Here is a 19,558-nt window from a genome sequence, read left to right on the forward strand (position 1 = left end):
CATCACAAGAAACTATGCTTCCCAATATAAAGTGTGTAATAGTAGTTTTTATACATAAAATTATTTATTATTTTTCTTCCATCACAAGATCCATGGACTCCACGCCCCCTCCACAATGCAAGTCTCTATGATTTTTTGGGCATTGAAGGGCGTGTAGACTTGAGGTCTTATCTAGAAACCAAGTCTTGTTTTTTTCTTTTTCTCTTCAATAATTAGGATACCACATCAGCAAAAAAAACTATGAATAGAGGACTATAAATATACTTAGACTCTATGGCAGAGTCTGAGTTGGGACTGTCCTAATCATCCTCTAATCACGCGGTCAACGATCTTATTAGATTCCTATCGTGAAATAACACATGATTGTAAAATTAGTTTGTAAATTATCTTCATTTAATATTAATAATTAATAGTCAAAATTATCTGGTACAACTAGTACTAGGGGCCGCTGGTCTGCCGCGGTGTGCCCTTGCCGACCCACGCTCGGGGGCCATGTGACCGTGTCGGCCCCGCCCCTCCGGCCTGTACGCCACGCCTCGGCTCGCCGGCGAGGCCGCGTAGCCGCATTATTTTTTGCAACTGTGTCTGAGTATGTTTTTTATTAAAAGGAGACATGTAGCCGCATCATCGCTCCATGGACCAACATTCTATCCGCCCCTGCGCTCTGACCTCCCGCCCGAACTGGAAACGGGCGCGCGCCGTCCGCGTCGGCATGGCCACACTTTCTCGTGCCGCTTCCCGTCTCGCGCCGTTTCCGTGCGTTCGGCGGCGTGGCGTGGGCGAGTGGGACGAAACGCCTCCGCTTTTCTGGCGGACATGGCATTATAGCCAACCAAGGCAAAGGAGAGTATAGGGAACTAGGAATAGTAGAACAAGACTACAAGAACAAACACTAGTCGTCTTCAAGAAGAAGGAAAAAGAGTCGAAAAAAGATTAGTAGGACAAGGCTGCTGAAGAGCTTGGCAAGTCAGTGGCATGTAGCGGGCTTTTTTGTCACGGCGTGTTGGACGGACAACAATCTGAAAGAAAATCTGAATGCACATCCCGCTTCCCTTCCAAGACGGCGACGATGATGGAATAGGATGGTTTTGTTACGCGGTGACTAGGCCGGCAGAACCCATAAGTGAAACTAGGGCCCGGCCCATGGCCGCCGTGGCCTTCTGATGAACATCGAACGGTCCATCCAGTTTGCAAGGGCGTCGCCGGCACCCGGCCCAAGCAATTACTCTTCTCGTCGATTTTTTTTAAGGGCGGCCCAAACAAGACTCAGTAGGTACGGACGCAGATTTTCTATATAGAACAGCCGTCGTGGTTTCAGCTAGCATGGTCACGCAGATTGGCCAGCAGGCGCGTGAACACACAACCAACCATTGAGGAGCCAAGGGCATTTTCCTTTTGAAGGGCATATGTTAACTGGCAACACATCTGATGGAAACTACAATTTTCATGAAAATTCGTTCAAATCACGACAAAAAGTCATATAAATTCACCAAAAAAATCACACATGTATTGTAAAATATCTTGTCCAAACTCGACTTCGTTTGTGAGATATAAAATAACAAATTTCAAGCCAGAAAGTTGTCCAGATGTCTTGTCCAAATTCGACTTCGTTTGTGAGTTATCTCACAAACGAAGTCGAATTTGGACAAAATATTTTACAAGATTGTGTATCATCATATCATCTACATGTGTGATTTTTTGGTGAATTTAGATGACACTTTTTGTTGTGATTTGTACGAATTTTCACAAAGATTGTGGTTTCCACCAGATATGTTCCCATGTTAGCTAGCCCACAGGAGAGACAGAGAAGCGTAGAAAAACGAAGATTCACGTACCAACATCTCTTTATTCTTTTTCTAGTTATTATATTTTGGTTTCTCTTTTGTATAAATTTTCTATTGGTCTTAATCAGCTATTGCTAGCCGAATCCCTAGCATTTAGAAGCTTATGGATTTATTTACACCTGCTGTTATGAAACCATGATGCACAGATGATGTAGGCGTATAGTCACCTCTCTCATGTACTCCTATATATATATACTCCCTCCCTTCCAAATTATAAATCATTCCAAGAATCTTGGAGAAGTTTGACTAAAATTATAAAAAGAGATATAAAGATTTATGACATCAAATAGATGCACTATAAAAATATAACTAACAAAGAATCTAATGATACTTAATTTGTATCGTAAATATTATTATCTTGTCATATAAATTTGGTCAAACTTGAAAAACTTTGACTCTCCAAGATTTTTGGAATGACTTATAATTTGGAACGGATAGAGTATATATATAGTAGCTCTATTGAGTACCTGGGTATGGAATAAGCAATTCCATACCCGACCCAACACGCGCACTTGATCCGGCTCGTTCCCGATCGGCGCTTCCGATTTTCTGCATCCGGTCCGGTTCACCCCGGTCGGCATCGACATCCCCCACCACCTCCATGGCTCCACCCCCATCCCCACGCACAACCGCCCAGCTCCCGTCCCATGCCGTCGCTCTCCTCCCGGCGCCGCTCGCCTCCTCCGACGGCGTTCCTGTCAGGCTCAAGCCATTCAGAGTATCAGTCAGACTTGTAGAATACAGAGCAAGCACAAGTCGGCACCTTTCCAAACACTTCTTCGACGTCGACTTCGACCGGTCATCCAGCATCCGACGGCGTGAGGCGTTCTCTCATTAAGTGGTGTGCTTAGACTCTGTTAATCTGGAATTGTAATAATTAAACTCGCTGTTAATGTAATGACCGAGTCCAGATAAGACTCCGGTCAGTAACGCGTGGAGGAGCATCTTGGGCAAGAAGCCAAACATAACCTAGACTAGTTAGCTGTAGGCGTCGTCTCCATGGCGGCGATAGGCGAAGCTACCCTGGATTGTATCCAGGGTTAAAAAAACCGGCCGGAACCGGTCCGGTAACCGCGGTTACCGGTCTAACCGGCCCGGACCGGTTCCGGTTCCGGCCGGTTTCAAACCGGCCCAAATTCAAATTTTAAATTTGAATTTCAAAACATGGAAAAATCCCAAAAAATTCTTAAAAATACTTCAAGTTGCGACGAATCTAATGGTGTCAAATTTTTTCAAATATTCGTTCATTTAGTATACTTTGCGAGCATTTGAAGTTAAACAAAAAAACATGCATACAAAAGTATACAAATACAATGTAAAAGTAGTACAAAAGAGAGTTGGAGGGTTCATTTAGGCTAAAACATATTATACAAACATTCATTTAGTATACTTTGCGGGCATTTGAATTTAAACTAAAAAAGAAAAAAAATTTGAATTTAACCTAAACCGACCGGTAACCGGTCAAACCGGCCGGTTAGATGTTCGAAACCGGTATAACTGTGGGTTTTGAATTCAAATTTGAGTTTGACCGGTTTTAACCGGTAACCGGTCCAACCGGTCCGGTAAACCGGAACCGGTGGCCGGCGGTTCGGTCCCGGCGGTCGGTAAAAAAATCCCTGCTTGTATCTGAATCCCGGTTAATCTAGTCTTGGTTTGCCCCATCCGTGCTGTTCTTCGCTTGAATCGTTCGTTTTTGCTTACCCTAGTTTACCTGACCCTCACAGTTCCGCGAGGCCCGACGCCACTCCCCTCCTCCTACGGCGCTCCATCATCCCGATCCTCCTCTGACTCGCCGAACAGATCCTTCTCGGTGGGCGCAGCCTCCCATCCCTCCCGTTCACCTTGAATTTCTCCAGATTCATAAGCTGTTATCTCCTCGCGTGCCCCCGTCAACAGCCGTGAAGACTGATATTCATCCCCCGTCGAGTTCCTCTTGATGTAAAAGTTGCCCATCCATCTACCTCCAGCCCCAATCCCCAAGGTGCTCAGATCGATCCACGGATGCTCTGCGAGCCTATTTTCCATTCTAATATTCCTCTTGCCTGCAGATCAAAGATTCTTCTAGAAAAGGATTGGCTGGGATTATCATTCACTCATCACCGCCCTCCAACAAATCTCTCAATTCTTGGTTGGGATTTTGTTTTCGAATATTTGCTATTTTACTCCCTGATGTGGTGACATGGTGTCCGTGTTACTGCTGGGTTGACTGGATCGACCCTGGTGCCTATGCCAATTACCAATCGACGAGCTGTGGCAACGAGCCTACTTGCAGCAACATATCATGAGCCCCCCCAATATTTGCTGGCTTCAACCTGAATAGGCCCTGTAGAGCACCTTCTGTCCAGGTGCTGAACGCCAGCAGCCCAGGACCATCTTGCGAAACATCAGGTGCTGGTTCATTTTCGTTTTTGTGATCAGTTTATACTTTTGCTCCAGATAATTTTATTTTCGCTCGTGCATTAGATGGGTGCTGTTTCATTTTTGTTTCCATCTGTGATCAGTTTATACTTTTGCTCCAGGTAATTTTATTTTCGCTTGTGCATTAGATGGGTACTGCAAACTGCAGTCTTCTTGATATTTTTTTTAATTACTTGTTCAAGTTATGCAGCGAAGTCTAGATTAGAGCGAAGTCTAGATGAGGGTTCTTGTTGGTGCTATCATTGGGCATCAATGTCCATCTGCTGGTGTGGGTTCTTGTTGGTGCTATCATTGGGCATCAATGTCCATCTGCTGGTGTGCGTGGGGGAGGTGACCGGGAGCAAATTTCTACTGCTTCTTGCTGCCTCTTGTACAGGACATAGATGCTCACGGTGCTCCTTGAGAAACTCAGCCGTAAGCATGAGAGGAGACTAGTAAAGCCAATTTCACCTAAAATGCGGAAAATGACATTTACTTCTACTGTGGGCAAGTCATCATTTCCAGAATGGATTCAGTCGTGTGTTGGCGGTAGATGGGTTTTACTAAATCAAATTGCGTAGCCGGCCACCTTACCTAAACCAATCATCATATCGGTCCCTAGGCCCCATTGCTGGAAAGGCTCAGCTTCAAAACTGTACGTGGAGCTTACGCCTCGGAGTTGAGTTAGCTCCCATCTCTTGGGATTGGTCACTTTATATGGTTTGTTGATCGATTTACACTTTCAGTTGTTTTATGTTACACAAAGCTTTTGTAATTGGCTTTATTTTCCCTATGCGTTAGCTAGTGAATCTCCTATATTCTCTGAATCATCTATATGATCTGAATGAATTTGCTATTATTTTTAGGAGTTTAACTGCTTTGGTCCTTCAAATAACTGGTTTAGCAAGCTGGCGGCGCTTACTTTGAATTCAACCTCAGTCAGTACCTCAACCATCACTCTAATTAGGTTACGTCAAAATGTCGTTTTTATTTCCTTTTTTTTGTGAAATCTAAGGATCTCTTGCATCGCATACTGAAGAGTTTCAGAGACACTACCAGTCCAGGATATAATTGTTTTATGCCATGCTCTCTTGTATTTGAAGGGTTCCAGCATATGACTAAACAGTGTCCATAACTATGTAATGGGAATTTGGATGTACGCACTGCAAACATAAATAAGAAATTAGCTTATGTTCTACAATTTGCACACAGAATTACTGCTGATCAAATCAGCTGATAAGAAATAAAAATTAAGTTGTCGTATACTACTGATCAAATTGGTTGACAATGAACCTGAAACCAGTTGTAGGCAATGCACACTGCATTACTACTGATGAAATCTGCTGACAATAAACCTGAAACCTGTAAGCAATTCATTACTACTGAATACTGATTAAATCTGAAATCTAGGCTTATGTCAACGTAGATATATGTATCAGTTCATTGCTTTGCCCAAAAAATGTTGTCCAATTAATTATTGGAAGTACTGCAGGAAAGAATCAATAATAGCCTGAATAAATTGAGCTATCCAATTGTAAGTAATGGGTTGGATTTGAAATAATAGCTGCTAATTAATTCAAAGCACACATTATGAGGGGAAATGGAACCTTCTTGACCTATTGATTTTGGAGATGACTGAAAACTACAAATATCTAGTCAAAGGGCAAACAAGACAGAAAAGATACTACTAGAAGTGATATTCCAGCTCACTTGCAGTAGTACGGATATCCCATGAGGCACTAGGTCACTGAAGTATTTTCATATGTTAGAGGTCAGCAGACAAAGCTGGCAGCATCACACTTGTCATCAGGTTAATAATATTTTTTATTGAACACTTATCAGGTTAATAATAAAAATATCTCACAAATTAATCACCAGCACTCGCTTAACTTTGCGCACATGAATGGACTCTCCTGTAAACTAATGGATGGATGCTCTATGACAGTCGAATATGTCAAATGGTGTTGAGGCCTATACTCATGGTGCTTACCTACTTGTGTCCTACACTTCCTATGACCTATGAGGCTAATTTCGTGCATTGTTACAGAGGGCCGCTGGTGTCGGGAATTTTTTTGAATTTATATTTCAGATTCTATAAGTGCATATTGGAAATTTTCAGTACTGCCACACCGTCATTGTTTCTTCCCTGACCAGGTCCATGCCAATTGCCAAGTGTTAGACACCACATGGCTTGCCTACTTTTGCATCTAAATCCTGCACCTATATGAACTTGGCACTTGGGTTGATGGATGCTATTGCCATCTGAGTTTTTGTTGTTTTTTAATGTTGTTTGTTCTCCTTTTCTTTTCATTGCAGAGGTCCTACTGCATTTCAGCTGGAGTATCTGATAGGGGTTGATTATCATAGAATGCATGCCAGCTAAGTGAAAACAACAAACTCGACTGATCAGTATTTGTTCTGCAGGTAAGGGTGTAAACGAAGTGACTAATTAAGTATTGGGAACAAGAAGAAGTATGCAGTGTCACACACTTCAGCTAATAGTGGCACTGCCGGTTCACTGTATGTTCTCGGATGTGATTTTGCTTTGTTGCATTGAGTCAACATAAAGTGCTTATTAATGTTGCAGGGGAGGGATTCTGTCCAACCTCAAAGTAGCGAGATAACTCGAGGGCATCCTTGGTCTAATGGTTTATGAAAGAAGAATTACAAGTTTGGGTGTTTAGCACAGTATAGACTTTGCTAGTACCTGCTGGTTCTTTCTACCACTCAATAATTACTGTGCGATGATTTGATTGTTGTACAATCATAATGTTCTAGGTGGAGTTTGGTTATGAATCTAAGGTTCAATTAGGTCAAGTATTGTATTGTATTGCAAACAAATGTCCTATTGTCAAGAGCTAACTTTGGAAAAATTTGCTTTTTGCAAATAAACATGTGGCATTTTGTGCAATTTAAACTAGCGGAAGAAGTTGGTGAAAAGGAAGGTTCATATTAATATTGTCCCTCATATATCTTAACTTGTCCCCTCTATGAGAATCCAGGAGAACTTGAAAACGTAACCATATGTCATGGCTAATACTCATCTTGGCCATTGAGAAAACCAATTTTGAACTTGCGTTTCACGTCCTCCGCCAAAACCACGTCTGCACAGCTGTGACAGTGCTACCTCCCTCCACGAGAGAAAAAAGACCAGCGAACCGAAAAAAAGCTGCGGTGCTACCTACCTCCCACGTGAGAAAAAACCTGCAAAAACGGAATAAAAAATAGTGAACCGGAAATAAAAGAAGGGGCTCTTCCCGCGCGCCTGAAAAAAACCGGCAGGGGGGTGAGAGCATGAAGTGCGAGGGGCAGGTGCGGGGCCGGACGGGGCGAGCTAGGTGCGGTCGGGTACAGAATAAGCTATTTTATACCCAAGGTATGGAATAGCAGTGTCATATATATATATACTCAGTTTGTATTATGACTATAGTATCTCGTATATAATTAAAAAAATGTATGTACAAATGCGCCAAGTCAAACACTCATGGTCATGCTGCTGTGCTGTGTGGTTCAGTACCCCTGATTTGAATTATAGATGGCTAAATGGGCCAGGCACGGCACGGGCATGTCACAGGGCCGTGCCGACCTCTCTCATGGGCTTGGTGGTCATTTTTTGACGGGCCAACCCAAAAAGCAAGGGATACATGGCAGCGGCGATAAGGCTAGCCGCCTGACGAGCCCATCATGTACCAAGCAGCGATCCACGAGATCAGGATGCACTTGCTCGGCGTGTTCGTAAGCCAGAATTGCCAGAATAAACTACCCATTTAGCCTCTATAGCTCCCCCTCAAAACAAAAAAAAAGGCCTCCATAGCTGTAAACATGTGATTGTGTGATCACGCAGCTGTAAACAACTCCGGCCTTGGAGTGGGTTTACTATTATTACTAGTAGAATATACGTGCGGCATGCACGTGTTTAAAAAATAATGTTGCGAAAAAACAATCACACTAAATTTTACTTGCAACCCATCCAAATATTTTAGAATTTTGCAGATGTGTTTAATGAACAAACGTGAACCTTCATACGTATGACGGGTCATCCTACAAAAAATTGTTGTCAGCATAATCATTAGAAACTACACCCTGACTTGTCTAATTTGTCTTGTGATGCATCCATGCCATTGTCTATTCTCCAACCTACGGGCAATAGAAAGCCTAACTTTGCAACCCCAATATCAACTGGCACTGCATTTACAATAAATTTTTAAACCTAAAAAACAAACTTTATATTTCAATGAACAAACTTTTTTGCAGAATAAGATAGTTATTAATGTTAAAAAAATATAATTACAGATAGGAGTCCTCACGCACTCTGGAAAATAGAAGAAAGAAAAAGGCAAACTCTAACTCGTGCTCTAGCTGTCGCCTTTCCTCAAGGGCGCACTAAGGATATGTGCCAACATTGGTCCAGACAAACACCCTCCCATAATGCAGTAGCATCAGCCTCCTTTGGGTCCCTACAGTGAAATAGAATCCTCACCAAGCTATTAGTTTGTTGCCCCTCATGGTCCCTAATGATGATCCCCACAACCGGCTACATTAATTTTGAAAGTATCTGTAGCTTGTGGAATCTATCTCTGAACATGGCTTTTCTGCTTTATCACAGTTGGAACTTCAGACCTAATCAGATTGCACTGCTTTTCTGCTTAATCACAGTTGGCGGATCTCGGATTTCATATAATGATTCTATACAACATGTTAGAAAGACAATAGAACCATCTACTGAAATTTTTGCACCCGGCGGTGCAAGATATTATTTTAAAAATCCAAATTCTCCATATAAGCATGAGGAAATTAGCAGTTACCTCAGCCTGATACTGATTAGTAAGAACCATCAATCACTCATCACCAGTATGAGCCACATCCTCCTACTTGGTAATAACCAGTGTTCCTCGTAGCATAACAAAGAGTTGTGGCATGCAACCAGCTAATGCAGGCATGAAAACAATCCTCGACTGGATAACCGCATAACTCACACAAGCTGTGCTGGTAAATGTTACAAAAACATTTGTTGGTAAACTATTGTTTGACTTGAGTGACCCATCATCCATTCGATTATTATCCTACAAATAAATATGATCTTGTAACTTGTAGGTAGAGTAATATACTATATCTATCGTAAAGAATCGTTCTATATAATCAATTTTTAAGTTAAAACATATTCAGATAAGTTCATGTAAGCTAGTTTTTCCATGTAGTTTATTCATACCATGGTCCCAGATTTATCTGAAAAGCTAGTGCTACGAAATTTGAATCGGGCTATAATCAATTAGATCAAATTAGTTTCATGCACTTCTTTCAGACAAATAACTATATCGTGTACACACAAGGGCCAAAACCAATTATCCCCTGGCACAGGTTCAGGCAATACAATCTTGAAGGTGACAGATCGATTCTTAGCCACAATATGAATGTCTACAGTATGTGGTGGATGCATAACTTTCTGGACTTACATTCTCGTTCTGTTTATACTGCTGACTTAATTGTCATTCATGAGCAATTGCATTAAGCATCATAACAGTAGTGTAAATTAATGTTGCCCTGAAAATATTATCACCCTACAGGAGTAAGTATACAATGTATGCAGCTATTGAAAACGGGAACATAAAGCATTATTAGCTTCAGTAATTTATGAGAACAGTGGCTGAAACATCCCAATAAGAAGAAGAATGACAACCTTTGATAGCACTCAACATTATGCCTGATATAAGAACGGCATGTGAAACAACCAAATTCACATGATGTTTCAATAAAAGACATTTCACATTGGATGAGGCAATAAATTCAGATCGGATGGAGAAAGTAATTGCATCTTCTAATAGAAGTTTTTAAATATTTCATTGTCATCAAGTCCATGTTTGCAACTCCAAACATCATGTGATGTGAACTAACCAGAAAGGATGACCTATGTATCATTAGGCCAGCGGGATATAAGACATCAATACATATCCAGGAACAGAAAAGTCAGTCAATATATAGATAGTGTCAACAGATATGGCACAATTGTCAAATTCATGAAGCAACAATGGTCCTACAATAGTAAGTAACCATAACTCACCTATGCTTCAGAAATACCATTGTTCCAGAAAAGCCATAACGTGCAGGATCCATCAACCGGTAGTTTTCCCACTCCTTGATGAGCTTAGTCTGCACCCATAATGCAAACACCAAGTTAGGATAGAAACGAACCAAAATCAGAATGGGCCACATAAATTGTTTGGAAACTTAAATAACCAAAATCAAGTCTGGAAACTTATAGTTTGTTTTTATGCAATTAGCCACCATTTATGAAATACAAATTCCATCTACATCCCAATTCTATCAAGAGCTTCATCTCCCCAGAACGTTGTTGGCTGCTTCGCCTTTGCTCTCTCTCTCTCTCCTCTCTTGCTCTCTAAACGCAACGGAGATGGCTTTAAATAATAAGTCACTTGCAAAACTGAAGCTATAAAAATAAATCAAGCTGAAATTTTTTATAGGAAACAACGCACAAAATCCTAAACCTAGGTCAAATCTCATCACAAACAAGGCTATGTCACATGGTTCTTTTAGATCATAAATCGTAGAGGCAGTGCAGGATCAAGAACCTGCAAAGAAATGTTATTTCTCCACTATCAGATCCAATAAGCACGTGTCGCTAATCAGATATTTGAAACAGATAAATAGCTTCAGGAGATTTTCATCCAAGACAATGTTAGAATTGGATTCATGAGCGTATGAGAAAAAGACCGACAGGATGAATAGAGAAGCTCAGACCTGCATAATGCAGCATATCTTCGCATCTCTAGTTCAGGTTGAACCCTTTTCTTGCTCTGTCAGCTAACCTGCACAGACTACATAAATGAACAACGATGCTTGGCCTGCCGGGACTCCAACTTCGCTGGGGCATTTACCCAAATACAGAGAGTGCACCCGCATCACCCCGTTCGTTAATCTGCAAACAACAAAAAACTACATACACAACATGTAGGATTCGTGACTCATGAGATGAGATTACAAGCCAGTGATGGATGAGCAACAAGAGCACAGCTAGCAGCTTACGGTATTTGGACGACCTGCAGCTACGGTGAGGATGCCGACGTTTGCACAGGCGCACGGCCGCGGACGAGCTGCATGGTGCACGGATCGCGGGCGAGCTCGTTGTTGATCTTGGCGATGGCGTCGCCCTCGATGTCATGGAGGCTCCTGGCGGCGGCCCTCCACCCTGTCGACTGCAGGAGGAAGCTATCGCCGACGGCGATGCCGAGGTGGTCGGGGAGCTTGAGGTAGCTCTGGCGCAGGTACCTCGCCTCGCCGTGCACCCAGCAGAGCACCTTCTTGTACTCGTGCCGGTGCCGGTGCGTGAACTCGAGCCCCAGCGCCGGACGCGCCGGAGATGCAGACCACGCCGTCCAGCAAGGGCCACTCCCGACAGAGGCGACGCTCGGATGCATCGGCCTCTTCCCGGCGGCCTTGTCGTGGGCACGAGCGCCGCAGCGCAGCATGGACTCGAGGTCGAGCAGCTCCTTCTCCCGGCCGCCGATTCCAGTGGAACGGGATCTCCAGGTCCGCCTCGGCGCACCACGCTCTGACGGCCGGGACCATGGCCCGCCGCTCCAGCTGCGCGCTGAGGATCTCGAGCACGTCGAGGACGCGGTCACCGAGGTCGCCGACGCGCACTTCCACCGTCGGTTCTACGCGGGCAAAGGCCCTCCACGGCCTCCCTCCACTTCTCTCCGGCCCGTCGTAGGCTATCCAAAGATGCCCCCGTACTTCTCCCACAGGTCGCCGCGCCCCGCCATGAATCGGCGACGAGATCGCCCCTAGTGACGCTGACGAAGACCGGCACGAGCGCGCCGTGGTCCAGGAAGGCCCGGATCTCCTCGACGGCGTAGGGGTTGCAGAGCGTCACTGGCGTGACGATGACCAACAAGACCACGGCGGCCGCGTGCGCCGGCGCGTCCCCGCACCGGCACCAGTCGGCCGCGACGCAGGGTACGCCCAGCAGCTCCAGCTCGGCGCGGAGCCACGCCGCCATCCTCCGCGAGTCGCCGCCGTGCCCGGTCACGTGGAGCCCCAGCGGAGGTGCGGCGGCATCGGAGCACATCGGAGAGACGATGGCGTCGAAGGCGCTGGCGAGGTGGCGGTGCCGCGACGGAGCGGCGGCGTCGCGGGGTGCCGTGGCGTCGGAGGTGCGGCAGCATCGGAGCACGTCGGAGGTGCAGCGGCGTCGGAGGCCCCGGCGGCGTGGCGGGGCGGCGGTGCCGGGACGGAGCGGCGGCGTCGCGGGGTGCCGTGGCGTCGGAGGTGCGGCGGCATCGGAGCACGTCGGAGGTGCGGCGGCGTCGGAGGCCCCGGCGGCGTGGCGGGGCGGCGGTGCCGCGAGCCCGCGACGAGGAGTCGGCGTCGCAGGGTGTGGCGGCGTCGGAGGCAGGTGTGCGGCGGGGGAGTAGTATATATATAGAGATAGATTAGCCAAGGGCCCAAGATCAGTATGTGTCACTCATGGCTCGATGATTAAGTTCTAGGACTAAGTCCTGTTTAGTTCCCACCCCGTAAACGCTAAAAAACTGTAAACGCAAAAAAGTATAAAAGAATCTTGCTAATTTGAAGTACTAAATGAAGTCTATTTACAAAACTTTTTGCATGGTTGGGCTGTAAATCGCGAGACGAATCTAATGAGCCTACTTAATTCATAATTTGCAACAGTGATGCTACAGTAACAATCCGCTAATTATTGATTAATCATAGATTAATTAGCATCATTAGATTCGTCTCGCGATTTACAACCCATATGTGCAAAAAGTTTTGTAAATAGACTTCATTTAGTACTTCAAATTGGCAAGATTCCCACGCAAAATTTTTTTACGTTTACATGTAAAACGAACTAAACACACCCTAATACTAATATCGTGTGATTACTAACCGGTCAAAGTTTCTGGGTACACAATTTTGATTTAGTCAAATGAGCTTACGTACCGTCTCTCTGTGTATTTAGCTTATGGATCACTTCATAATGAGGATGTTTTTCTTTGGTCCTATATCTAGTTACTTAATGCAAAAGGACTGGATTAACGGACGATCAACATGTCAACATACACGATCATCGGGGGCGGACGATCAACGTCCTCCTGGACACGGTGGATCCAAGGAGAAGCAGTCAAGGACATCGCCCCCGCGCTACTGCCATTCATTAGCCGCACGAATGGGCAGAACGCGACAGTGGCTGTGCCGGGGTGCGTCAGATCACTGGAGGGATCACAGTACCGGCCACACAAGAATACCGGAGGCTTTGGAACCGGGTTTCGCAGGTGCACCTCAGCGCCGGTACGTTGCAGATCGAGACATCTGGAGATGATAGCCACATGGGACATACACCTCCAAATCGGCGTACCGTTCGCTGCTCATGGCTTCGCACCCGATCCGGGGATGCAACCGAGTGAAGATTTTCCCCATACGGGGTCGTCACCGGACAGCGGACAGAAGGCAGCGGCACGGTCTTGACGCTAAGGGCATGTACAACGGCTCTCTTCCACCCGTCTCTTCGTTGTAGTTTTTGCAGAAAGACCCCGTGTTGGCTTGGAGACGGGGCTCGCGTCGTCTCGTGAGACGACGGGTGCGGCCCGTGCTCCAAGGCGCAGAGGCTTCTCCAGCACCGTTGTATGCCTCGTCTCTCCATCTTGCCGGTACGTCAGCGGATCTCGTGCGCTCGCTGTTTTAGTTCTCCCTATTTCCTCGGCGGCGGATCCGACATCTACGAAGAGCAAAGGCGCCTTGCCGGCGGCTGCTCCGCTGCTACGGCGGCGGCGGCCCCTGCCTACCCCTTCGGCCGCTGGAGGCTGGGTCCCCGACGTTCGTCGTTGCGCCGTCCGCCGGCCACCACACGAGATTTTCCACCTGTGAGTATTGTCGATCTCCCAGGATTCAAGCGGATCCCGTGCGCACGGAGCGGGAGGGATTATCGCGCCAAATTCCTTCCAGTTCGAGCTCAGCCTTGCGATATCCAGTCTCCATGCAAGAAGGAATCGAAGAGGGTGGGGAAGAAGATGAACAGGGGAGGTCGGACGAGAAAGGCAGGCGCGAGGCAACCGGGCTCCTGCAACTTCGGCAGCCAAGCTCATTCGTATAGCTATTTTTAGCAAAATGTTGTTCCTGTTTTCTGTGTAGCTGTCATTCAGTGATGAAGAATTAGATGATGCTCTTGTATAGCTGCTCTTGGCAACAGGTTATTCAGTGATGAATTATCTGGAAAATTATGTTTCTTGCTTTCTTGTTTGTCACACAGTGGTAGACAAAAATTGTTCACAAGTTGATCTTAGCTACATGCAAAACATTAAATAGCTTTAGAAACAGACCCTGTCTCTCGGTTGTATAGTCTGTCTTTATGTCTGTCTCTACGGTAGATTCGAGACGCTTAGAGACAAGCCCCCGTCTCTCCACTGTACATGCCCTAATGACAACTGCTACTTCTGCGACCAAGATCCCGAGACAATCGACCACATCATCGCCGCTTGTTACTTCTCAAGGCAAATCTGGTGGACAATTTTGGCGGTGTTGGATGTCGACGCGGCCCAAGTGGGTGCAAGCTCGATCATCAATTGGTGGGAGCAATGGCGCCGGAGATAGCACGGAGACAAGAGGAAAGGTGCGGATGACCCTCTTTGCATTGGTGGCTTGGGAAATATGGAAAGAGCGCAATGCAAGATGCTCCGTAGTGATACAACCACCTGCATGCGACTCCTGTACACCATCAAGCACACCGCCGACCAGTGGGTTGAAGCCGGTGCGCGCAATTTATGTTGTTTATTACGCGAGTATAATCCGCTTAGGAAATTTTGTAAGGGAGCGGAGCTTAATTAATATCCACCCTCTCAAAATGGGCGCGAAAACGTGGTTGTAAAAAACTCCTCTTCTTACAAAGATGTGCAAGTCTTTTGCGTATTCTAGAAAAAAAAAGAGTGCACTAAGTATGCTTTTCACTGAAAACTTCGTAAGGCTATTATGTTTTTTCCCTAAAATCTTTTCATTAGACTAGCTAATCCCAGTGCATAGCAAAAGCAACTTATAATTTCGTTGGAACAGAATATGAAGATTTGTCAGCAGGGGCAATGGTTAGAACTTTGGAGATAGCGAAAAATCTAGGGCATTTCATTTTTTTTAAAAAAAATCAAGAGCGCAAATTATGAAACACATGGAGGCCATCATCGCACAATTTTTGTCAGGAAATGTATTGTTTTCCCCTTTGTTTTGGAAAGTAAGACCTTTTTTTTTCATTATCACTCGAAGCTCCAAGGGCCAAAGATAATTAATTTTGACATGCCAGTTGTCAGCGACGCACTCGCCACAATTGTCGGAAGGGCCAAGTGTTTGGCGCGTCCATTGTTCCTGCGTGCACCCATTTCAGCCTTACCTTGTTGTGTTTAGTTCCTCCAAACTTTCCAAATTTTTCATCACATTAAAATATTAAATATAGCAAATGACGCATGCATAGAACACTAAATGTGGATAGATAAAATAATTTATTGCACAGTTTGGATGTACGTTGCGAGATGAATCTTTTGAGCCTAGTTAGCCCATGGTAGGACAATATTTACCATATAAAAAAATGCTACAATACTTTTCAGCTTTACTTTTCGCAAACTTTTCGCATCTAAACACAGCCCTTGACAAATTTGACGTCTACTGCACGCTGTTGTTTGGCAGAAATCTCCGAGCACATGCAGCTGCAAAAGTTCAAGCAATTCTGGATAAACTTTAGTCATTAGATGCAATAATTTCAGCGTAGAAGTCCTGTGCACTCGTGCTGATTCGTCAACATGTGTGGAAATTCAACGTTCCCGCGGCAAACAGTCTCATATTTTCTACTCTGTAATATGACTTCATTTTTGGAAGAAGTGGATATATCAACTACTTTAAGTAAAGTACTTTTTTCTGAACTTATTATAGCGTAATCGGTTTTTAACCTTGAATTATTAAACCGAGTAACACCTTTAACTTCAAATCAGACAAAATTAGTCCTGTGGCTTTGCCTTTTTATTTTCTAATAATAATAAAAATATGTTTTGATCTCTAGAAATTCATAATTAATTTATTTTATATCATAAAAATGAAACAAATCCAGAATTTCTCTAAAAATGTTGGTGTTACATTTAGAGTTATTAAGATCTCATTTGTTTTAAATAGATAATGAGTGCAAGTACGAGCAGTAAAGCAATTGGAATTAATAGAAATAAACTAACTCTAAATGCCTATATATAGATCATAAATAAGTAAAGATTTTTTTTAAATAGTAAAATAGTAGTAGTTCATATTTTTTATGGTTTAAAATAAACTAATCATGAACTTTTTAGATAGTAAATCAAATTAATACCTAAACCACTTTTAAAATTAGCATGAGAACCGATTGTGTCCGGTTTAATAACTGGAGGGTATTAGTTACCTAGTTTCGTAGTTTAAGGGGTTTTTATAGAATACTTTACCCTGTATTTTTTAGTTTTATTCTAAATCAAACTTTTCTAACATTAACTAAATTATATATACACTAACAACAACACATCAAATTAGTTTCATTGAATCCATCACAACATATCTCTTGATACATTTATTAGGAATTATAGATGTTAGTATGATTCTCTACAAACTGAGTCGAATATAGAGAAGATTGACTTAGAACATTTTGGAATGAATGGGCCAGGTTATGCAGAAATCCAATTTCATCTACTAACTACAAACTGCAAGATCTTTTCATAAGCAGTTGTTCGAATGAATGATTCATAAATTGTCGAAAGACCAAGCAGTAATAGACGTGTTATCTCAATCGACAAAATCCACATCAAGTTTGGCAGTGTAAATTGGATCCAGTATTACTATTCCGACAAGGCCATACGTATATGTCAGGGACGCTGCCATCTCTGTGGGCCCATGCCAGGCTGTCATGGGGAGCTTCACATACAAAAGGGAACCAGGAGGCCAAGGACGAATCATCGAATATTCAGAACAAACATATCTCCTCTGTAGTTCCTCTTCCTCCGAGGGCCGAGTACAACTAGTACTCTGGTTCCTCCAAACTTTCCATCACATCGAAATCATATCGAAACATTAAATATAACAAATAATCTATGCATGGAGTACTAAATATAGTTAAATAAAAAAACTAATTGCATAGTTTTGATGTACGTTGCGAGACAAATCTTTTGAGCCTAGTTAGCCTATGGTAGGACAATATTTACAAAAAAAAAAGTGCTACAGTGCCTTTTGCAAATCCTTTTCGCAACTCAACACAGCCAGCCTGTGTTTCCCTTCCTGCTCTGGTTCCTCCTCTCTGTACCCAGATTCCCTACTGCTGCTGCCCATCTTCTCCCCCGGATGTACTACCTCTGATCTACTGCCTCAATCTCGTGCTTGCTCCTTGCCCAGACTCCTTCCTCAGATTGTATCAACTAGTTATTAGTAACCAATGGTGTTGGGCAATCAGGTTGCTAGTACTCCTATTTTTAGCAGTTGCAGACGAACGTATATATGCCAGCAAGACAAAGCTACGACGATTCAATCAAGCTGCCTTGCCAAACTCGTGGAAGCTTAGAAACTCGGCGAGAAAATTTCAGCACGCAAATGTTGAATTCTTCCAGTTCATCCACACTGCCACAGCTATATATACCTCGTCCGTTCCCTTCACTATGCATCACTGCAGCATATAAACTAGCTAGACAGTTGGATCTGGGGATCGATCGATCGGAGCAGCAGACAGAGAAACAATGGCGGCTACCGTCCTCCACCTCCTCCCGCTCGTCGTCGTCCTCCTCGCGGCGGCCGCCGACGCGGCCCCCTTCACCGTGACCAACAACTGCCCGTACAGCGTGTGGGCGGCGGCGGTGCCGGGCGGCGGGCAGCAGCTGGACAACGTGTAGACGTGGACCATAACGTGCCGGCGGGCAAGACGGGCAGGCGCCCAACACGCTGGCCGAGTTCGGGCTGAACCAGTACCAAGGCCAGGATGATTCATCGACGTCTCCCTGCCTCCCTGGTGGCCTGGTGGCCGGATTCAACGTGCCCATCGACTTTTTGCCGGCCAGCGACGGCGCCGGGTGCCCCAAGGGCGGGCCGCGGTGCGACGCCGACGTCACGGCGCAGTGCCCCGCCGCGCTGCAGCCTGCAGGTCCCCGGCGGCTGCGACGACCCGTGCACCGTGTTCAAGAATCAAGACCGACGAGTACTGCTGCTCCGGCTCGGCGGCCTGCGAGCCCACGGACTATCCAGGTTCTTCAAGGGGCTCTGCCCGGGGACGCCTACAGCTACCCCAAGGATGACGCCACCAGCATAGGAAAAAGTCCATATTTCAACCTCGTACTGTCTTGAGCGTCCGAGTTTCAACCCCATATTACGAAACCGGGTATCCTCCACCCCTGAACTTTGAATACCGGACAAAAAACCCCCCTGGGCCAAAACCGGGTGGTTTCTGTCCTAGTCAGCCGCACACATCATCCGCAATGGAGATATGTCTTGCTGAAGAGAGATCAAAGCTAGATAAATCTCTTGCAGAGCTGGACATGCAGAGCTGTAGTTTTTTTAGTTGCTATTGTTGTAGGATGTTGTAGGATTGATGTTTAGCAACTGAGAAGTTGTTTAGTCGAAGCTAATGGAAATTCCAAACCACTATCCTTTTGTTGTAATGTAAGCGAACCCTAATGTGCAATGGATGGCATTTTCTTCTGGACATGATAATTGCTTTTGTGCATCAAAAGGCCAAAGCAACTCTTAACAAACAGGTAGTGCATAGCAAACAAGTTGTTGGGACAAATTAGTTCTCACACACAACCACACAACATGTTGTTGGACACAACCACACAAACAAGCATGTTCTTGGACACAACGACACAACATGTTCTTGGACACAACCACACGACAGTACATGGTCTTAGGCCCTATTACACTTTTTTGTTTGAACCTGCAGCAGAACCGCTAGGAGGAAGCATAAGGTACTCTTGAAACTTGGCAGGTGTTTTTTCTTCCTTTTCATTGGTTCTGTGGCTTCCACCTTTGCATGTGCCTTTCCTGAAGAGACCTGAACTGTGACACTTGAGCTTGCCTGTGATAGGGGAACTTGGGCATGAAGCTTAATTGTAGCAGTTCCTCCTCTTTGAGTTTCCACTGTAGCCATGGCTGAGGTCTTTGTCACATTCGACTTCTTGCTTTTAGAGCTCTGAAACGCAAATGTTAATGTTACTGTCATTTAATATAATTGAATTCTTAATCGAAATTGCATGTGTTATTAGAATAGAAAAATCAATGAAATTACCTGAGAACTATCTGTTGGTACACTAGTATCTGATTGCCTCTGT

The 19,558-nt window shown here is 44.7% G+C and overlaps 3 long non-coding RNA genes and 1 pseudogene across 5 annotated transcripts; 3 read left to right on the forward strand and 1 right to left on the reverse strand.

The window, feature by feature from the left end:
- Positions 1-3,462: 3,462 nt before the first annotated feature.
- On the forward strand, positions 3,463-7,181 carry LOC120707408. 2 transcript variants are annotated; one of them, XR_005688986.1, is made up of 4 exons: positions 3,463-3,480; positions 3,569-3,825; positions 3,893-4,232; positions 5,108-7,181. It is a non-coding gene; the product is annotated as an uncharacterized LOC120707408 (long non-coding RNA). The 2 variants fall into 2 exon arrangements; XR_005688985.1 differs by lacking the exon at positions 3,463-3,480 and having other exon boundaries at positions 3,501-3,825.
- A 1,261-nt stretch (positions 7,182-8,442) lies between these two features.
- LOC120707409 lies at positions 8,443-12,686 on the reverse strand. Of its 2 annotated transcripts, none has more exons than XR_005688988.1 (3): positions 11,283-12,686; positions 10,998-11,192; positions 8,443-10,828 (listed from the first exon to the last, which is right to left on the reverse strand). It is a non-coding gene; the product is annotated as an uncharacterized LOC120707409 (long non-coding RNA). The 2 variants fall into 2 exon arrangements; XR_005688987.1 differs by having other exon boundaries at positions 8,469-10,388; positions 11,283-12,680.
- Positions 12,687-13,735: 1,049 nt separating this feature from the next.
- On the forward strand, positions 13,736-14,531 carry LOC120710670. Its single transcript, XR_005689978.1, has 2 exons — positions 13,736-13,906; positions 14,142-14,531. It is a non-coding gene; the product is annotated as an uncharacterized LOC120710670 (long non-coding RNA).
- Positions 14,532-17,974: 3,443 nt separating this feature from the next.
- On the forward strand, positions 17,975-18,805 carry LOC120710671 (annotated as a pseudogene).
- The last annotated feature ends 753 nt before the right edge of the window (positions 18,806-19,558 follow it).

This window comes from Panicum virgatum, chromosome 5K (assembly GCF_016808335.1).
Source record: "Panicum virgatum strain AP13 chromosome 5K, P.virgatum_v5, whole genome shotgun sequence".
NCBI classification, from domain to species: Eukaryota; Viridiplantae; Streptophyta; class Magnoliopsida; order Poales; family Poaceae; genus Panicum; species Panicum virgatum.